Genomic DNA, 19,888 nt, shown 5'->3' on the forward strand with positions numbered 1-19,888 from the left:
ATGACTGTGGCTCAGATCATGAGGCCTTATTGCAAAATTCAGACTTAAATTTAAGAAAGTAGGGAAAATCACTAGGCCATTCAGGAATGACCCAAATCAAATCCTTTATGACTATATAGATGAAGTGAAAATTACATACAAGGGATTAGATCTGATAGAGTCCCTGATGAACTATAGACAGAGTACAGGAGGCAGTGACGAAAATTATCCCAAAGAAAAAGAAATGCAAGAAGACAAAGTGGGTGTCTGAAGAGGTCTGACAAATAGCGGAGAAAAGAAGAGAAGCAAAGGGGAGTGGTAAAGGAAAAATGTATTCCCAACTGAATGCACTGTTCCAAAGAACAGCAAGAAGAGATAACAAAATCTTCTTAAGTGAACAATGCAAAGAAATAGAGGAAAACAATAGAATGGGAACAACTAGAGATCTATTCAAGGAAATTAAAGATACCAAAGGAACATTTCATGCAAAGATGGACTCAATAAGGGATAGAAACAGCAAGGACCTAACAGAAGCAGAAGAGATAAAGAAAGGTGGCAAGAATACACAGAAGAACTGTACAAAAAAAGTCTTAATGACTTGCATAACCACAGTGTCACTCACCTAGATTCAGACAGGATTGGAAAAGGTCAGTTTTCATTCCAATTCTAAAGAAAGGCAATGCCAAAGAATGATCAAACTGTGGTACTGTTGGGCTAATCTCACATGCTAACAAGATAATGCTCAAAATCCTCAAGCTATGCTTCAATAGTACATGAACTGAGAACTTCCACATGTGTAAGTGAGCTTTAGAAAAGACAGAAGAACCTGAGCTCAAATGGCAGCATCTACTAGATCATGGAAAAAGCAAGAGAATTCCAGAAAAACACCTGTATTTACTTCATTGACTACACCAAAGCCTTTGACTATGAGGATCACAACAAACTGTGGAATAGTCTTAAAGAAATGGGAAGGCCAGGCCATCTTTTCTGCCTCCTGAGAAATCTGTATTCAGGTCAAGAAGCAACAGTTAGAACTGGACATGGAACAACAGACTGGTTCCAAATTAGGAAAGGAGTACGCCAAGGCTGTATATTGTCACTCTGCTTATTGAACCTATATGCAGAGGACATCACATGAAATGCCACGCTGATTGAATCCCAAGCTGGAATCAGATTGCTGGGAGAAATATTAACAACCTCAGATATGCAGATGATACCACCTGAAAGGCAGAAAGAGAAGAGGAACTAAAGAGGCTCTTGATAAAAGTAAAAAACCATAGTGAGAAAGCTGACTTAAAAACTAAACATTCAAAAAACTAACAACATGGCATCTGGTCCCATCACTTCATGACAAAATAATGGGGAAATTTGATCGCAGTGGCAGAATTTATTTTGAAGTGAAAGCCACTCAGTCGTGTCCAAATCTTTGCGACTCCATGTACTGTATAGTCCTTGGAATTCTCCAGGCCAGAATACTGGAGTGGGTAGCCTTTCCCTTCTCTAGGGGATCTTCCCAACCCAGGGATTGAACCTAGGTCTCTCACATTGCAGGTGGATTCTTTACCAGCTGAGCTACAAGGGAAGCCTCCCCCCCACCCTTTATTTTATTTTGTGGGCCTCCAAAATCACAGATGGTGACTGCAGTCATGAAATTAAAAGACACTTACTCCTTGGAAGAAAAGCTATGAAAACCTAGACAGTGTATTAAAAAGCAGAGGCATCACTTTGCCAACAAAGGTCCATATAGTAAAAGCTATGGTTTTCCAGTAGTAATGTATGGATGTGAGAGTTAGACCATAAAGAAGGCTGAACACCAAAGAACTGATACTATAGAATTGTGGTGCTGAAGAGTGTTGAGAGTCCCTTGCAGGGCAAGGAGATCAATCCAGTCAATCCTAAAAGAAATCAACTCCGAATATACATTGGAAGGACTGATGCTGAAGCTGAGGCTCCAATACTTTGGCCACCTGATGCAAATAGCTAATTCACTGGAAAAGATCCTGATGCTAGGAAAGATCAAGTGCAGGAAGAGAAGATGAAATTATTAACTGGCATCACTGACTCAATGGGTATCAGTCTGAGCAAACTCCAGAAGATAGTGAAAGACAGCTGAAGCCCAGTGTGCTGCAGTCCATGGAGTAACAAAGAGCCAGACACAACTTTTTGACTAAACAACAACAACCTGAGCAGGTTCATCAAAGGAAGAAGATTCTAAGGATATAAAGCTGGAATTGGATTCCTCATAGAGCAGATAATATTACGGATCCCATCACTGATGATAAGTGAAGTATATATGCACTGTGCCATGCTGGAGCATTGAAAGTATTAAGATGTCCACTCTTTGTGAACCGTGATGTATCCAAGTGGGAGGAGATACACAGATAAATTCACTGTCTCCTGCACTGGAGTGAGATGGAGGAGGTTTTAATTAAATTATTGTCAGAATTGCATGTTGTTAGTGAGTGTAACTGATGCATTGAAAAGAAAAATGAAAGCTCTGTTATCCATATACTAACTTAAGGCATTACTTAATAGCTTCAAAGAGAAACTCATTTCCTGCCATTGAATGACTGTCTATGCTGTAGATCTGTCCCAGGATCTGATTATAAGAGGACCAGCACTTCGCAGAAAGCTGGATTTGTTGTCTCAGCAAGCCTGCAGCATTATAGTCAGACTCTGATAAGGAAGGGCATCTGCATGAACACTTATGGTAGACTGAACAATGGTTCCCCAAGATATCCACACCCTAATCCTTAGAACTTCTGACTGTTATAGCATAAGGCAAAAACAGCAAGCAGTAATGTGTGTGTGTGTGGAGGGGGGGATCTTTCAAGATATGATTAATTTAAGGATTGAAGATAAGGAAATTATCCTTGATTATCTGGGTGGTTCCCAAATGAGATTACATATGCTACTATATGAGAGAGGGAGATTTGTTTCTTGTGCATAGAGGACAATTGGATGTGAAGATATAGCAGAGAGATTTGAAGATGATTGCCTTGAAGAATGAGAATATCAATAATTGATGTCTCCTATGATAATTGTTTATTTCTCGTTACTTGGTTCCGTCAATTTTTGCTTTATAATTTTGGAATTTGTTATCAGAGATTATAACCATAAGATTCTGATATATTCCTATTGGATTATTTTCATTACCATTAGGATATGTCTAATCAATATCTCTAACAACATTTCTTATTTACAAGTCTTTTTCTGATGTATATACATATTTTATATATTATGTACATATTTGGTACATCATTTTAGTATTGTTCCTCATTTTTGGTTTCTTTTTACATAGTATACTATTTTCAGCCTTCTTCTTTCAGATATTATACAATCTTATATTCAATATTTATCATTCTGAAGAAGCAAGTGATTTTTAAGTCCATTCTGATAAGTTTAATCTTTTACTTCTAGTGTTTAGTTCATTTATGTTTGATATAATTATTTAGATATCAGTGGATAAATCTGCCATCATATTAATCTTTTTGTATTGGTTCATCTGTATTCTTTTCTGTTTCCTGTCATTGCTGTTTTCTTTTGGGTGAATACATTTGTATCATTCGTTTTTGCCCTAAAAATAACTTGCTAGAAATACATATTTTAACTATCCTTTGATTGTTACATAGGGCTTATAATATGCATCTTTACCTCATTACTGTCTAATATACTTTAGTAGTTTATTACCTCCTGCTACTGTTGCATTTACACATTAATTTGCATTTACTATCACTCACCATTTTTTGTTATTGTCTTCCATTTTAATCCTACATAATTCAAAGCCAACTATATTTTATTCTTTCTTAATTTTGTTTCCTTGTTTCATTTTGGGTGATTTTTTCCTGCCTGTATAAATCTTTTGTTTTATTTGTTTGTTTGTTTGTTTATTTGTTTTTTGGATGTCTGTTAGGGATGCATTTCTTCAGTTTTTATCTAAAAGAATGTTTATTTCACATTATTTTTAGGAAATTTTTTCACAGTATAAAATATTCTTGTTTAACAGTTGTTTTATTTTGTTCTTTCAGTTCTGTAGATGTACCAGTCCTTTCCCTTCTCACTTTGAGAGTTTCCATTAAGTTGTATGTTATTTTCACTCTTGCTCTTAAAATTTAATGTGTCTTTTCCCTTCTTTATCCCTGCTATTAGATTTTTTTCATTGTTTTTTAGCAGTTTTATTGGTATTTCCTTTTGTGTATATTATAATAGCTACTTCTTTGTAGTTACCATGAGAGTTACATGTAAAATCCTAAACATGCCTCATTCTAAATACATACCAACTTAGTATCAATAATGTATTAATATAAAAAATCTGCTCATTTTCAGCTTGAAGATCACCTCTTTCAGTTGTTGATTTCACAAAATTACATCTTTATACATTGGGTGCCCCAAAACAAAAACTAATGTTTATTTTAAATATACTAGTCCCTTAAGTTAGGTAGAAAGCAAAGTATTGAGTTAAAAATACAATGTTACAATGATTCTAGCTTTTAGACTAATATATTTTAAGTAATATTTCAGTTTTTTAGATCATGTAGAAAACAAAAAAAAAATAGACTGAAAAACCATTGTTAAAATAATGCTTCCTTTTGTAATTGTCCGTGTATTTACCTTTATTGTAATGTTTGACTGCCTTCAGGAGTCTAATAGTAATGAACCCCAACTTTTCACTAAAATGTCTTTTTTTCTCATATTCCTCACATTTGAAGAAATGTTGAAGAAATTCTTCGTTTTTGCTATAGAGAAGATTCTTGTTTGACAGTTTTGTTTTGTTTTGTTTCCTTTTAACACTGTGAATATATTGATCCACTGCCTTCTGACCTCCAAAATTTCTGAGAAATCTGTAAATGAGAATCCTTTATTTGTGATGTGACACTTCTCTGTTGCTTTCAAGATTCTCCTTTTGCCTTTGTCTTTTGAAAGTTTTATTACACTTTATTTCAGTGTGGATCTCCTTGAGTTCTTGATACTTGGAACTTATTGAGCTTTGTAGCTATTTATATTCATATTTTTCATTAGATTTGGAAAGTTTTTAGCCATTATTTTGTTAAATATTTATGTGTCCCTTTCTCTCTTCTGGAGTTCCCTGGTGGCTCAGACGGTAAAGCGTCTGCCTACAATGCAGGAGACCCGGGTTCAGTCCCTCGGTCGGGAAGATCTCCTGGAGAAGAAAATGGCAACCCATTCCAGTATTCTTGCCCGGAAAATCCCATGGACGTAGGAGCCTGATAGGGTCCATGGGGTCGTAAAGAGTCCGACACGACTGAGAGACTTCACTTACTTTCTGTCTTCTGGGACTGCCACAATGCATATTCACTTTTCTTTAATATATATATATATATTTTTTTTTCATTTGTGCTCCTTAGATTTAATAATTTCCACACTTGTATTCTAGTTCACTAATTCTTCTTTCTCTGCCTTTGTACACTTCCAGCAAATTTTGTTGTTCATTTATTATAATTTTGAGTTCCCAATTTTCTTTCTGGTTTCCTTTTAGGTTTTCTGTCTACTTATTAATATTTTTATTTTGTTCATGCATCGTTTGCTTGCCTTGTCCACAAATTCCTATAATTATATATAAAATGTATATATATATTATATATAAAATTTCTATAAATATTAAAGCATATATAAGATAGTTAATTTGAAGATTTTGTGAGGTAGATCCATTACCAGGCTTTTGAGGGGAATATTTCTATTGATTTATCACATTTCAGTTGGCCATACTTTCCTGGTTCCTTGTCTGCTGTGGGCTTTGTTGTTGTTGTCAGTGTTGCTGTTAACACTGGATATTGAATCTGAAAATGTGGTAACTCTGAAAGCCAGATTTTCTTCCTTTCAGGGTGTTTGGTTTGTTTACTTTGCTTTGTTTTTTGCTTTTTTTGATTGTTGCAACTTATCTTTGGGCCAACAGGTAAAATTAAGGTCCTAACAGGTAATTTTTGAGTTTTCCCTTTGTTTGGACCAACACGGTGACTTGTGCAAATGTAGTTAATTTTGAATGTCCATGTCGTTCATGTCTGGTTCTCAAAAGGGAAAATGAGAAAACCAAAGAGGGAAGAAATAAAGGTGCCAGCATTTTAAATCATCTGGAAGTTACTTCAGCTGAAGAGGAATTTGGTAACAATGGGGGAAAGTGTAACAACAATGGCTGCCATCCAACTTGGCTACATCTCTGAGAATCAGAAGCAGCAATCACTGAGAAGGATGTGGCTGTCTGATATTTGAGAACAGGGCCATTTTTATCCATACTGTCCCCCATAAGTTGTGTGCAAGCTGCTCCAGAACACATGTACACACTGACATAGGACTGGAAATGGGAGATAGGTAGTTGCTCCTATGCCATATGCTAAAGTTGACTAAGGTTATACACAATTTACTGCCAAACTTTCCCATTTTCAATCTTCGAGCCTTCCCCTTTTGAAGCTGCAAGCATTTTGTAGTTTCTAAGATTACAAGATAGTTACATAAGACAGATTCTGCCAGTTCAATTGGTGCTTTATATTCTGCACCTTCTCAGAATCCTACTTGTCTTTTACATTTCATTCTATATTGTTCATCCCTTTATAGCCTGTTATGATTTGGGGATATTGTCTATTTACAGACCTACTCTACTTGATATATGTGTGCATGTTCAGTAGAAAATAGTAATGTATACAAACAGTATCAATAGCAATGACTTCAACAATTATTACCTAAGTAAAATAGACCTTAAAAGAGTGATAGGGTATAAACATTATATGGTTATATTTCTAAACATTTTCATTTTGGGATTAGACTTCTATCAGTTTTGGGTGGCAATTCTGATTACAATAAGCCGTATTGACTTAGATCATTTACAGGTTGCTTATATATTAGCAACACTGAAGGCTCTTGATAATATAAGAATATAATATGGTCTTCACACCATAGAAGAAAAATGATGTTGCAAACATGTTCTTTGCTAGCAATAAAATGTATTTTTCTAATAAAATGTATTTTGAGCTTACAATATTTAATTACCAGCAACTTGAATGCTATCTATTACTAACATTTTATTTTGCAGATTTAGCTTTTTATTTCCTTATGTGTATGATATATGCCACTTTTAAATTGATCAACAGTGTACTTTAAGTTAGGAAAAACATTACCATTTTATGTAACTGTAATTAATCTCCCATTTGAGGCAAATGAAATAATAATGGGTATTTGAAGGTACATACAAAAAGAAGGAAATACAGAGACAGAAATTCTGTGTATGCTTGATTGACCCAAGATGTGTTCCTTTTTTTTCCTAGGAGTAACAGCATGTATCATTCATCAGTTCCCCTTGCTTTAGTTATAATCCAGTGTCATAAACTAATTAAATATATAATTTAAGCTGACAGGACTGTGGCAAGCCATGCCCCTTTTTCATATTTCTTTAATGAAAGGCAGCTTTAAAGATTTCCTGGAATATTAGGCTGCATGAGAAGGTCATCAATCTGTCATCTCTGTCCATCTCTGAGAATCTCAAGGTCTTTTTAAATTAAAATCATATGACTTTGTAAACAGTGCAAGCTGTTTTAGCTATGTCAATGCTCACTGAATAACGAGCATGTCCTCCTTGCTAACTTTCCAAGGTGCTTTTTATTTTTTATCGTTTTTGCTCATTACCTACCAAATCATGTTCAAGCTTTTTTGTTTGGTACTCAAAGCTTACAGTAATGTGGCTTTAAACTCCTTCTCCACCTGTATCATTAGATTAATCATCTTCCCATAACCTTTATCTTTTTTCTTTTTTAACTTATTTTTTCATAGAAGGATAATTGCTTTACAGAATTTTGTTATTTTCTGTCAAAACTCAAAATGAATCAGTCATAGGTACACATATGTCCCCTCCCTTGTGAACCTCCCTCCCATCTCCCTCGCCATCCCACCCCTCTAGGTTGATACAGAGCCCCTGTTTGAGTTTCCTGAGCCAGAGAGCAAATTCCCGTTGGCTATTTATTTTACATATGGTAATGTAAGTTTCCATGTTACTCTTTCCATATATCACACCCTCTTCTCCACTCTCCCCACGTCCACAAGTCTATTCTCTATGTCTGTTTCTCCACTGCTGCCCTGCAAATAAATTATTCAGTACAATTTTTCTAGGTTCCATATATATGCATTAGTATACAATATTCATCTTTCTCCTTCTGACTTACTTCACTCTGTATAATAGGCTCCAGGTTAATCCACCACATTAGAATTGACTCAAATGGGTTCCTTTTTATGGCTGAGTAATTTTCCATTCTTTATCCATTCATCTGTCATGGACATCTAGGTTGCTTCCATGTTCTAGCTATTGTAAATAGTATTGCAGTGGAAAATGGGATACATGTGTCTCTTTCAATTTTGGTTTCCTAAGGGTATATGCCTAGGAGTGGGATTGCTGGATCATATGGTGGTTTTACTCCTAGTTTTTTAAAGGAATCTTCATACCATATTCCACAGTGGCTGTATCAATTTATATTCCCACCAACATTGCAAGAACATTCCCTTTTCTCCACACCCTCTCCAGCATTTATTGTTTGTACACTTTTTGATGATGGTCATTCTAACTGATGTGAGGTGATATCTCATTGTGGTTTTGATTTGCATTTCTCTAGTAATGAGTGATTTTGAGTATTTTTCATGTGTTTGTTAACCATCTGTGTGTCTTCTTTGGAAAAATGTCTGTTTAGGCCTTTTCCCCACTTTTTGATTTTTTTTTTTTCCTTCTGGTATTGAGTTGTATGAGCTGCTTGTATATTTTGGATACTAATCCTTTGTCAGTTGTTTCATTTGCTATTATTTTCTCCCATACTGAAGGATGCTTTTTCACCATGCTTATAGTTTTCTTTGCCTAGTGAAAGCTTTTAAGTTTAATCAGGTCCCACTTGTTTACCTTGGTTTTTATTTCCATTACTCTAGGAGATGGGTCATAGAGGATCTTGTTTTGATTGATGACATTGAGTGTTCTGCCTATGTTTTCCTTTAAAAGTTTTATAGTTTCTGGTCTTACCTTTAGGTCTTTAATCCATTTTGAGTTTATCTTTGTGTATAGTGTTAGGAAGTGTTCTAATTTCATTTTTACATGTAGCTGTCCAGTTTTCCCAGCACTGTTTATTGAAGAGGCTGTCTTTGCCCCATTGTATATTCTTGCCTTCTTTGTCAAAAATAAGGTACCCATAGGTGCATGGGTTTATTTCTGGGCTTTCTATCTTCTTCCTTTGGTCTATATCTCTGTTTCTGTGCCAGTACCATACTGTCTTGAGGACTGTAGCTTTGTAGTATAATCTGAAGTCAGGAAGGCTGATTCCTCCAGCTCCATTCTTCTTTCTCAAGACTGCTTTGGCTACTCAGGGTCTTTTGTGTTTCTTTCCTTATGAATTGTGAAGTATTTTGTTCTAGTTCTGTGAAAAATGTCATTGGTAATTTGATAGGGATCCCATTGAATCTGTGGATTGTATTTGGTAGTACAGACATTTTCACAATATTAATTCTTCCTACCCAGGAACATAAAATATTTCTCCATCGGTTTATGTAATCTTTGATTTCTTTCATTAGTGTCTCATAAATTTCTGCCTACAGTTCTTTTGTCTCTTTATATAAGTTTAGTTCTAGATATTTAATTGCTTTTGTTGCAATGGTAAAGATTCCTAAATTTCTCTTTCTGATTTTTCATTGTTAGTATATAGACATGCAAGCGATTTCTGTGTATTGATTTTGTATCCTGTGACTTTGCCAAATTCACTGATTAGCTCTAGTAATTTTCTGATAGCATCTTTAGGGTTTTCTATGTACAGCATCATGTCATCTGCAAACAGTGAGAGCTTTGCTTCTTCTTTTCTGACCTGGATTCCTTTTATTTCTTTTTTTTTTTTTCCTCTGATTGCTGTAGCTAGGACTTCCAAAACTACGAAATAATAGTAGTGAAAGTATACACCTTTGTCTTGTTCCTGATCTTAGGGAGAATGCTTTCAGTTTTTCACAATTGAAAGTAATGTTTGCTGTAGGCTTATCATATATGGCCTTTACTATGCTGAGGTGGGTTCCTCCTATGACCATTTTTTGAAGAATTTTAATCATAAAAAGTGAAAAGTGAAAGTGAAGTTTCTCAGTCGTGTCCGACTCATAGCGACCCCATGGACTGCAGCCTACCAGCCTCCTCTGTCCATTGGATTTTCCAGGTAACAGTACTGGAGTGGGTTTCTGTTTTCTTCTTCAGGGGATCTTCCTGATCCAGGGATTGAATCCAGGTCTCCCACATTGTAGACAGTCTGAGCCACCAGGGAAGTCATAAATGGGTGCTAAATTTTGTCAAAGGCTTTTCCTGCATCTATTGATATTATCATATGGTTTTTATCTTTCAATTTGTTAATATGGTGTATCACATTGATTGATTTGTATGTGTTGAAAAATCCTTGCGTCCCTGGAATAAACCCAGCTTGATCATGGTGTATGAACTTTTGGATGTGTTGCTGAATTCTGTTTGCTAAAATCTTGTTGAGAATTTTTGCATCTATGTTCAGTGATATTGGCTTGTAGTTTTCTTTTTTGTGTGTGTTGTCTTTGTCTGGTTTTAGCATCTGAGTGATGGTGGCCTGGTATAATGAGTTTGGAAGTGTTCCTTCTGCAATTTTTGAAAGAGTTTTAGAAGGTTAGGCATTGACTCTTTTCTAAGTGTTTGATAGAATTCTCCTGTGAAGACATTCCATCCTGGGCTTTTTTTTTTTTTGGTAGATTTTTTTATCACAGATTCAATTTCAGTGCTTGTTCATAACGTCTATTTTTACCCTGCTTCAGTCTTGGAAGGTTGAACTTTTCTAAGAATCTGTTCATTTCTTCCACAATGACCATTTCATTGCCATATAGTTGTTCATAATAGTCCTTTCATTTCTTTTGCATTTATTTCTGCTCAGATCTTTATGAGCTCTTTCCTTCTACGAATTTTGTTTTGCTTGTTTTTTTTTTTTTTTTTTTTGTTCTTGTTGTTCTTCTTCTTCTTCTTTATCCAGTTGTTTTCAGTGTAAAGTTAGGTTGTCTATTCAACGTTTTTCTTATTTCTTGAGGTAGGATTGTATTGCTATAAATGTCCCTCTTAGAACTGCTTTTGATGCATCCCACAGGTTTTGAGTTGTGTTTTCATTGTCATTTGTTTCTAGAATTGTTTTGATTTTTTTCAGTAACCTGTTGGTTATTTAGAAGCATAATGTTTAATCTCCATGTGCTTGTGTTTTTTTTAGTATTTTATTTGTTGTTTCTCTTTTAATTGATATCAAGTCTCATAGTGTTGTGGTCAGAAAATATGCTTGATACAATTTCAATTTTCTTTAATTTACTGAAGTTTAACTTGTGACCCAGGATGTGGCCTATCCTGGAGAATGTTCCATGTGCAGTTGAGAAGATATATTTTTTCTGCATTTGGGTGGGATGTCCTGAAGATATCAGTGAGAACCATCTCATCTAATATGTCATTTAAGACATATGTTTCCTTATTAATTTTATGTTTTGATGATTTATCCATTGGTGTGAGTGGAGTGTTAAAGTTTCCTACTATTATTGTGTTACTTTCAATTTCTCCTTTTACATCTGTCAGTGCTTGCCTTATGTATTGAGATGCTCTTATGTTGGATGCATAGATATTTACAATTGTTGTGTCTTCCTCTTAGATTAATGCTTTGATCGTTATGTAGTGTCCTTCCTTATCTTTTATAATCTTTATTTTAAGGTCTATTTTGTCTGGTATGAGGATTGTTACTCCAGCTTTCCTTTGCCTCCCATTTTCAGGGAATATATTTTTCCATCCTTTCACTTTTAGTCTATATGTATCTTTAGGTCTGAAGTGAGTTTCTTGTAGACAGCATATATATGGGTCTTGTTTATGCACCCATTTAGCCAGTCTGTGTCTCTTGGTTGGAGCATTTAATCTGTTTACATTAAGTTACATTAAATTGTTTACATTTAAAATAACTGTTGATATATATGTTTCTATTCCCATTTTCTTAATTGTTTTGGGTTGATTTTATAGATCTCTTTCTTCTCTTGTATTTCCTGACTATAAAGGTCCCTTTAACATTTGTTGGAAAGCTGATTTGATGGTACTGAATTCTCTTAACTTTTGCTTTTCTGAAAAGCTTTTGATTTCTCTATTAATGCTCCATCAAGAATGAGATCTTTGCCAGGTGCAGTAATCTTGGCTGTAAAACACTGAAAGTTTTCAGTGCCTTCAAAATACCCTACCATTCCTTTCTAGTCTGCAGAATTTCCACTGAAAGATCAGTTGTTAAACGTATGGGGTTTCCCGTGTATGTTACTTGTTGCTTTTCCCTTTCTGCTTTTTACGTTCTTTCTTTGTGTTTAATTTTTCTTAGTTTGTTTATTATGTGTCTTGGATTTATCCTTGGGTTTATCCTGTATGGGACTCTTTGTGCCTCTTGGACTTGACTGATTATTTCCTTTTTTCACCTATAATCTCTTCAAAACTTTTCTCATACCCTTTCTTTTTCTCTTCTGCTTCTGGGACCCCTATAGTTCAAATATTGGTGTGTTTGATATTGTCCCAGAGGTCTCTGATATTATCCTCAGCTCTTTTCATCCCTTTTATTTTTTTTCCACTCTTCAGAAGTTATTTCCACCGTTTTATCTTCCAGCTCACTGATCTTTTTGTTTGTTTGTTTGTTTGTTTCAGATATTCTGCTATTGATTCCTTCTAGAATATTTTTAATTTCAGTAATTGTGTTGTTGGTCTCTGTATGTTTATTCTTTAATTATTCTAGGTCTTTGTTAATTGATTCCTGCATTCTCCATTCTGCTTTCAAGATCTTCTGTCATCTTTCCTATCTTTATTCTGAATTCTTTTTCAGGTGGTTTGCCTTTTCCCTCTTCATTTATCTGGACTTCTGTGTTTCTAGTTTGCTCCTTCATTTGTGCAGTATTTCTCTGCCGTTTCATTATTTGTTTTTTTAAATTTATTGTGTTTGAGGTCTCCTTTTCTCAGGCTCCAAGGCTGAATTCTTTCTTCCTTTTGTTTACTGCCCTCCTATGGTTGGTCCAGTGGTTTGTGTAAGCTTAATATAAGGTGAGACTTGTCCTGGATTTTGTTTTTGTTTTTCCTCTGATGGGCAAGGCTGAGTGAGTTGGTAATCCTGTCTGCTGATGATTAGGTTTGCAACTTGCTGTTGTTGATATTGTTATTGTTATTGTTCTGTAGCAAGGTGCTACTGGTGGTTGGCTGATGCTGGGTGTTGTATTCAAGTGGTTTCCTTTGTGTAAGTGCTCACTATTTGATACTCCCTCAGATTCGTTCTCTGGTAGTCTAGAGTCTTGGTGTCATTGCTCCCACTTCAAAGGCTCAGGGCTTGATCTCCATTATATCTTCAGGAATGCTGAAAAGTCTCAATGAGCAACTTCAGAAAAATGCCACTTGTATGGACAGGAGCTCCCTGATGAGATGCAAAAACCACAGGCAAGCCGTAAACTCAAGTCTGCTTCCCAAGTTAACTGTCAATTTCCTTTCCTCCTATCAGCACTGTGCTTTAGATTTTGTCCATGTGTTCACTGGGAAGATGGTCACCAGCCTCAGAGATCTCTTGCTGAACCGCTGCACCAGTCTCTTTGCAGCCTTCTCTATCTGCCACACATCCCAGCACTCCGCCAAGCTGACATTCTGACTCTGGTTTTCCGTGTCCTCCAAGGTACTTTTGACCAATGAAATCCTAACCCCACCACTTCCTATTTATGCTCTTTCACAGAACATTGCTCATATTCTCTACAAGTGTGCTCCATACTTAAGTGTGCTATTTTTCTCCTAGCAGTAATTTGTCCCTACTCTCTCACCATAGAAATTGAAATGCATATGCCCTCTTGTCTAAACAGTATTCTAATCTTCACTAAGAACCATGGGTCACTTTTGCTTTTCTCTCTCCCTATATAAGCAAAGTAACTTAATTGCTTGTGAGAAAGCAAAGATTATTTTAACTAAGACATAAATGTATCACTCAACAGTAAGCCCATGACTTCTATATAGTGTAAGTGGAATATGCAGTATTCTTGCTAAAATACATCTATTCATGATACAGTTCAGCTTAAGAGAAAGAGACACAATTAAATATTTGAATACAATAGCATCGTTCCTCAATACAGGAGCAAGCAAGAAAGATTTTTGTTTATGAATTCCAAAATACCCAAGCATATAGTGATTAATTGTTGTCCAGTATTGTAAAGTTTATATCAGTAGTCACACTGTTACCTAGAGTAATATATTTGATTTCAAATTCTCTGTTAAATAAAGACAAAAAAATGATTAAGGATTTGGTATTAAGCTAGCTCTATTTAAATGGCTCATACAAACCCTGACACTTCCTCTCTTTAGTAGCTTCCTGTCCAAGAATGGCACAGTGGAGGGAGAGGAGAATCATAGACATGTATGTTGCTAACCTAAGGAACAGGAGATGAATGGATATTACAGTTAAAAATGAATAATTCTCCTTTCAGAATCATTTCCAGAGAAAGCATCACACCTTTAACCTGGCTGACTCCTTACCCCAGTACACACACACACACACACACACACACACACACACACACACACCCTTCTGTTCTTCCCTTAAAAAACAGGGAGCAGAGAGACAAGCAAAGATGGTAGGGCAGAAAGACCCTAAGGTCACCTCCCCTCAAGGGCACACCAAAATTACAACTATTTACAGAACAACTCTCAATGAAGAAGGCCAGAACATATCAGAAAAGCTCTTTTATAACTAAAGATATAAAGAAGGAACCACAATGAGATTGGAAGGAGGGAAAGAGTCACAATATAGTCAGGTCTCACACTCCTGGGTAGTTGGTCCATGAGCAGAAGAATAACTATAATTGCAGAGGTTCACCCTAAGTCGAAAGGTGAGTGTGTTCCTTGTTGGGCTCCTCAGTTTAGGTGTTATGCACCTGGAAGAAGAGTTCTCAGAGCATTTGTCTTTGAAAGCCAGTGAGCCTTACTTTCAAGAATTCCAGAGCACTGGAGAAAATCTATTAAAGGATGCTCACAAAATTTCATATGCTCAGAGGCAGGAGTTTGAAAATATCTTAGATCAGACCTACTGTTAGAGAGTCTCCCACAGAGACAGGAAATAGCATTTCGACCTGAGAACAAAGACACTAGTGGAAACCATTTTGGGGGTACTCAATCTACCATGTAGAAATTGATTCTGGCAAGCACCACTTTAGAATCCTTCTTATGGCTTAGCCTCAGGACCCTGACTTGCCCTGGCCTAAAGACCCATAGGTGTGAGTTCTAGGATGCCACAAGTAACTCACTAGGCAGAGATACAACCCCATCTTCTCAAAGACAGACAACCTTAAGAGCCCCTGGGCCCACAGCCACCACTAGGTATCACTGTTCCCATCAGAGGGCCCAAGACCCAGCCCCACACGAGTGTCTGGGCACTAACCTGAGAATCCCAAGGTTCTGTTGCCAGAGATCTTGTGACCCAGCTCCACCCACCAGTTAGCCTGCACTAACCTCAGGAAAAGCCTCACTCAGTAGGGGGCAGATACCAGCTGCAAAATAACAGCACCTTTGCAACATACAGACTCCACCCACCCACTAATTAGCCAGATGCTGCCCTGATAACAGTTAGGTTTTTGACTCCACTCACTAATAGGCCAGCATAAGCTCTGTCACCCCACAACCAACTGTGTCAGGAACCAGCCCCACCCTACAGTGATACAATGCCAGCTCTGAGATTCCTGGGCCCTGGAACCAGATCTGAAGAACTGACTCTGCTTACAAGCGGGCTAGCGCCTGTTTTCCCCAGCCAGTGGGTGACTCAGTGTCCCCTGGACACTGGTTCTGCCCATCAGTGAGCCATCACTAGACTCAGAGGCCCCTTCAGTTCCCAAGTCAGCTGCCTGATGACCCACACCCACCAATCAGCAGGTAGAAGCCTCTGCACAAGGCAGAGACTGACAGTCAACCAGGCCAGGGACCAACCAAGCCTATCAGACTGTCCACCACACTCAGCCCGTGACAATAATGTGAACCACACAGACCACATCAGGCAACCCTAGAACACATAGCTCTGGTGAGGAGACGGCAGTGTGTGGCTAGAACACATAGGATATCCCCTACAAAAAAACACTTCTCCAAGACTGGGAAAAGTAGCCAATTTATCAGATAAATAAAAACAAAAACTTATGCAAACGAGGGAGCTAAGAAACATATTCCAAATGAAGGAACAAAATAAAACCCCAGAAGAAGAACTAAGTGAAGTGGAGATAGGTAGTCTCTAGAGAAATATTTAAGGGTAGTGATCATAAAGATCACCACAGAATGGGAGAAGAATGTATACACAGAGCAAAAATTTAGAAGATTTTAAACAAAGAGTTAGAAAATTTAAAGAACAGTTAAACAGAGATTGACAATAAAATAACTGAAATAAAAAATGCACTAGAAGGACTCAACAGTACACTGAATAGTACAAAGGAAGGGATCAATAAGCTGGAAGACAGAGTAGTGGAATTAACTGACCCTGGACAGGAAAAAAAAAATAAGAGAGAATGAGAAGAACTGAGGACAGTCTAAGAGACCTCTGGGACAACATTAAGCAGACTAATATTCACATTATAGGATCCTAGAAGGAAAAGAGAGAGAGAAAGGGCCTGCAAACATATTTGAAGACATAAGAGGTGAAAACTTCCCTAACTTGGGAAATGAGACAAACATCCAAGTCCAGAAAGCACAGAGATATCCCTACAGGATTAATCCAAAAAGGAGCACACAAAGACACATTGCATTTTAAAAATGAAATATTAAAAATAAAGAGGGAATATTAAAAGTGACTAGGAAAAGCAACAAATAAAACAGAAGGGAACTTCCATAAGACTATCAGTGAATGTTCAGGAAAAACTCTGTAGACCAGAAGGGATTGGCATGACACAAAGTGATAAAAGGAAAAAACTTCCAAACAAAATATATCTTGCAAGACTCTCATTCAGATTTGATGGAGAAATCAAAAGCTTTACAAATAAGCAAAACTGAAAGAGTTTAGCACCATCAAATCAGGTTTATAAGAAATGTTAAAGAGATTTCTTCTAAGCAAAAGAGAAAAGGCCTCAACTAGAAACACAAAGATTATAAAAGAAAAAAATCATCAGTAAAGTGAAATATGCAATAAAGGGAAAAAGTCATCCACACACTATCAAAGCTAGTAGGAAGTCTGAAATATAAAACTGCTAAAATCAGCTATATTCACAATAAGCAGTGAAGGGTTGAACAAAACAATAAGATGTAAAATATGATATCAAAAACGTAATTGGGGGGATTTTCAAGATGTCAGAGGAGTAAGATATGGAGATCCCCTTCTTACCTACAAATATATCAAAAATATATCTGCAGGTGGAACACTCCTACAGAAAACCTTCTGAACATCGGAAAAAGACTCCAGACTTTCAAAAAGACAAACAAATCCCCAAGGAATGAGATAGAACAAAAGATGTAGGAAAAAAAAAAGAAAGAAAGGAAGTGGGATAGGGACCTGCACCTCAGAGAGGTAGCAGTGAAGAAGGAAAAGATTCTGCATACTCAGAAGCCCCCTCACGGATGAGGGGATAGCTTTGGAACCTCGGAGCAGAGCACAGCAGTGGGTGTTTTGAACTCAGCACAGAGGTCAGTGCCAACCAGAACTCCGCAGACTGAAAGGCCAATTTGCACTCACGCTGTGGTGAATGGTGGCTGGGTGCTGAGGCTCAGGCTTTAGGGGTCAGACCCCAAGGAGAGGACTGGGGTTGACTGACCTGAAGATACTCTGAGGGGGCTAGTATGGCAAAACTGAGAGGGGCCAGGAAGAAGCCTGGGCTTTCCAACCAGAAAAGAGATCATTGCCACTAGGACCCTCAAAATCCACACACTTACAGGACCCTGCCTTCACAAGTACCGTAAGCAGGATGAGCTGCAGTCATGGACTGCAATCCCAGAGAGAAATAGACTGGCTGGGTGCTGCCAAGGCCGTCATGAGTACCAGAGGTGGGGCTAGTGGCAACTGCAGCTTGCAATTCCAGAGGAGGGAATGCTGGCCTATTGGCCACCACAAAAGCCTGTGTGAGTGCCAGAGGTGGGGGACAAGACCCTGCTGTGATCTTGACCCCAAAATTTGCAACTACCAAAAAGCCGTGAGTAGGCACAGATCACTGCCCACACCTTCTTGAGAGCATGTGCATCTTGTCTCGGTGGAGGGATCCACTACATGGGGCCAACTCCCCTGGGGGAGAACACGACCTGATTCAGACTGTAGCAAGTTCCTCTAGGCTTCAGCTGCAGCAGACGCTCCCACACACCCCATTTGGGTCTGCCATGCCTCTACCTCTTCCCAGCCCAACTGAGCTGTGAGCCCTATTAAGCTGCTACTTTCACCTGCTTTTGTCTGGGCAAGGAACAGAACCAGAGGGCATCCTATAAGCAGAGGTGGAGTCAAAACCAAAGTAAAAGACCAGGGCCTGTGTGACCAAATAAGAGGAAGTGAATGTGCTCCTCTAGGTACAATGGATCAAATTCCCACAATTAGCTTTAGATTGTGGATTCTGAGGGCAACTCTGGGCTTTGAAAGCTCATGCAAGCTGGAGTAAGGCCATATCAGAGTCTGAGCTGACTACACACCACCGACAACAGGTCCGTAGACCTTCCTAGAAATGTTGGGGCACTTTCAGAGTAGACAGATTGGCTGGAGTTCACTGTGTGGTGAGGACAATGGAGGACACAGCAGGACATTCTTCTTACTACCACTCTTTGTATATTTGTTTTTGTCTCTTTTTTTGTATTGTTCTATTATTGTTCATTTTATTATTCCACTGTTTTTATTTTTTTCTTAGTTTTTCTTTTTAAAATGCATTTATTACAAATAAATTTATTTTATTTTCTATTTCTAGAGTATTCTTTCACTATATTGTATTTTCTTCCATGTTTTCTTTTTTCTTTTTCCTTTTGGTAGTCTAGTTTTTAGTTTTTCACTATGGATATGTTTATTGGCTTGAATGCTCTCTTCTTTTCTGGTTCCTGTTTTTATTTTTTTCTCTTTTTTTTCTCTTTGTGAGTGTGTGAGTTTCTTTGAGTGTTCTTGTATATTGAGTGTTGTTTTCACTATTTGTTTTGGGATTTTTATCTGTCCTTTTTTTGTTTATATGTTTGTTTGATTCCTTTTTTTTTTTTTTCTTTTCCCTTTTTTTTTTTTTTTTTTTGTCTTTTCTTGTTCTTTCTTTTCCTTTTTCTCTATCTCTTTATTTCTCTATCTCTCCTGTGATGTATGGTTTATGGACTTTTGGTGTTATAGTAAAGGGTCAGGCCTGTACCTCCAAGTGGAAGACCCAAGCTCAGGACATTGGAGCAGCAGAGAACTTTCAACCCCACGGGACATTAGTGGGTGATAGTTCCCCCAAAGGCCGACATCTCAACACTAAGATGAGGTTCCACCCAAAGTCCAGCAAGCTTCAGTGCTGGATGCCTCATGCTGAACCATTAGCAAAATAGGAACTCAAATCTGCAATTTAGCAATCTGCCCAAAGACATAACAAGCCCCCAGACATTCCAAAACACACCACTGGGTGATCACTGCTGTTTAGAAAGACAAATCCAGCTTGACCCACCAGAACAGAGGCACCACTCAATCCAACCAGGAAACTCTTACAAGGCACTGCTCCAACTCCACCCACTGGGGGCGGACTCCACAAATAAGAGAAACTACAACCTTGCAGTCTGCAGAAAGGAGACTCCAAACACAGTAAATTAAACAAAATGAAAAGACAGAAATATGCAGCAGATGAAGAATCATCGTAAACATCACGTGATCAAGCAAATGAAGAGAATGAGACAGTCTACTTAAAAAAGAATTCAGAGTAATGATAGTGAAGCTGATGCAAATCTTGGAAATAAAGTGGA

Source organism: Cervus canadensis, chromosome 11 (assembly GCF_019320065.1).
Source record: "Cervus canadensis isolate Bull #8, Minnesota chromosome 11, ASM1932006v1, whole genome shotgun sequence".
Taxonomy (NCBI): domain Eukaryota; kingdom Metazoa; phylum Chordata; class Mammalia; order Artiodactyla; family Cervidae; genus Cervus; species Cervus canadensis.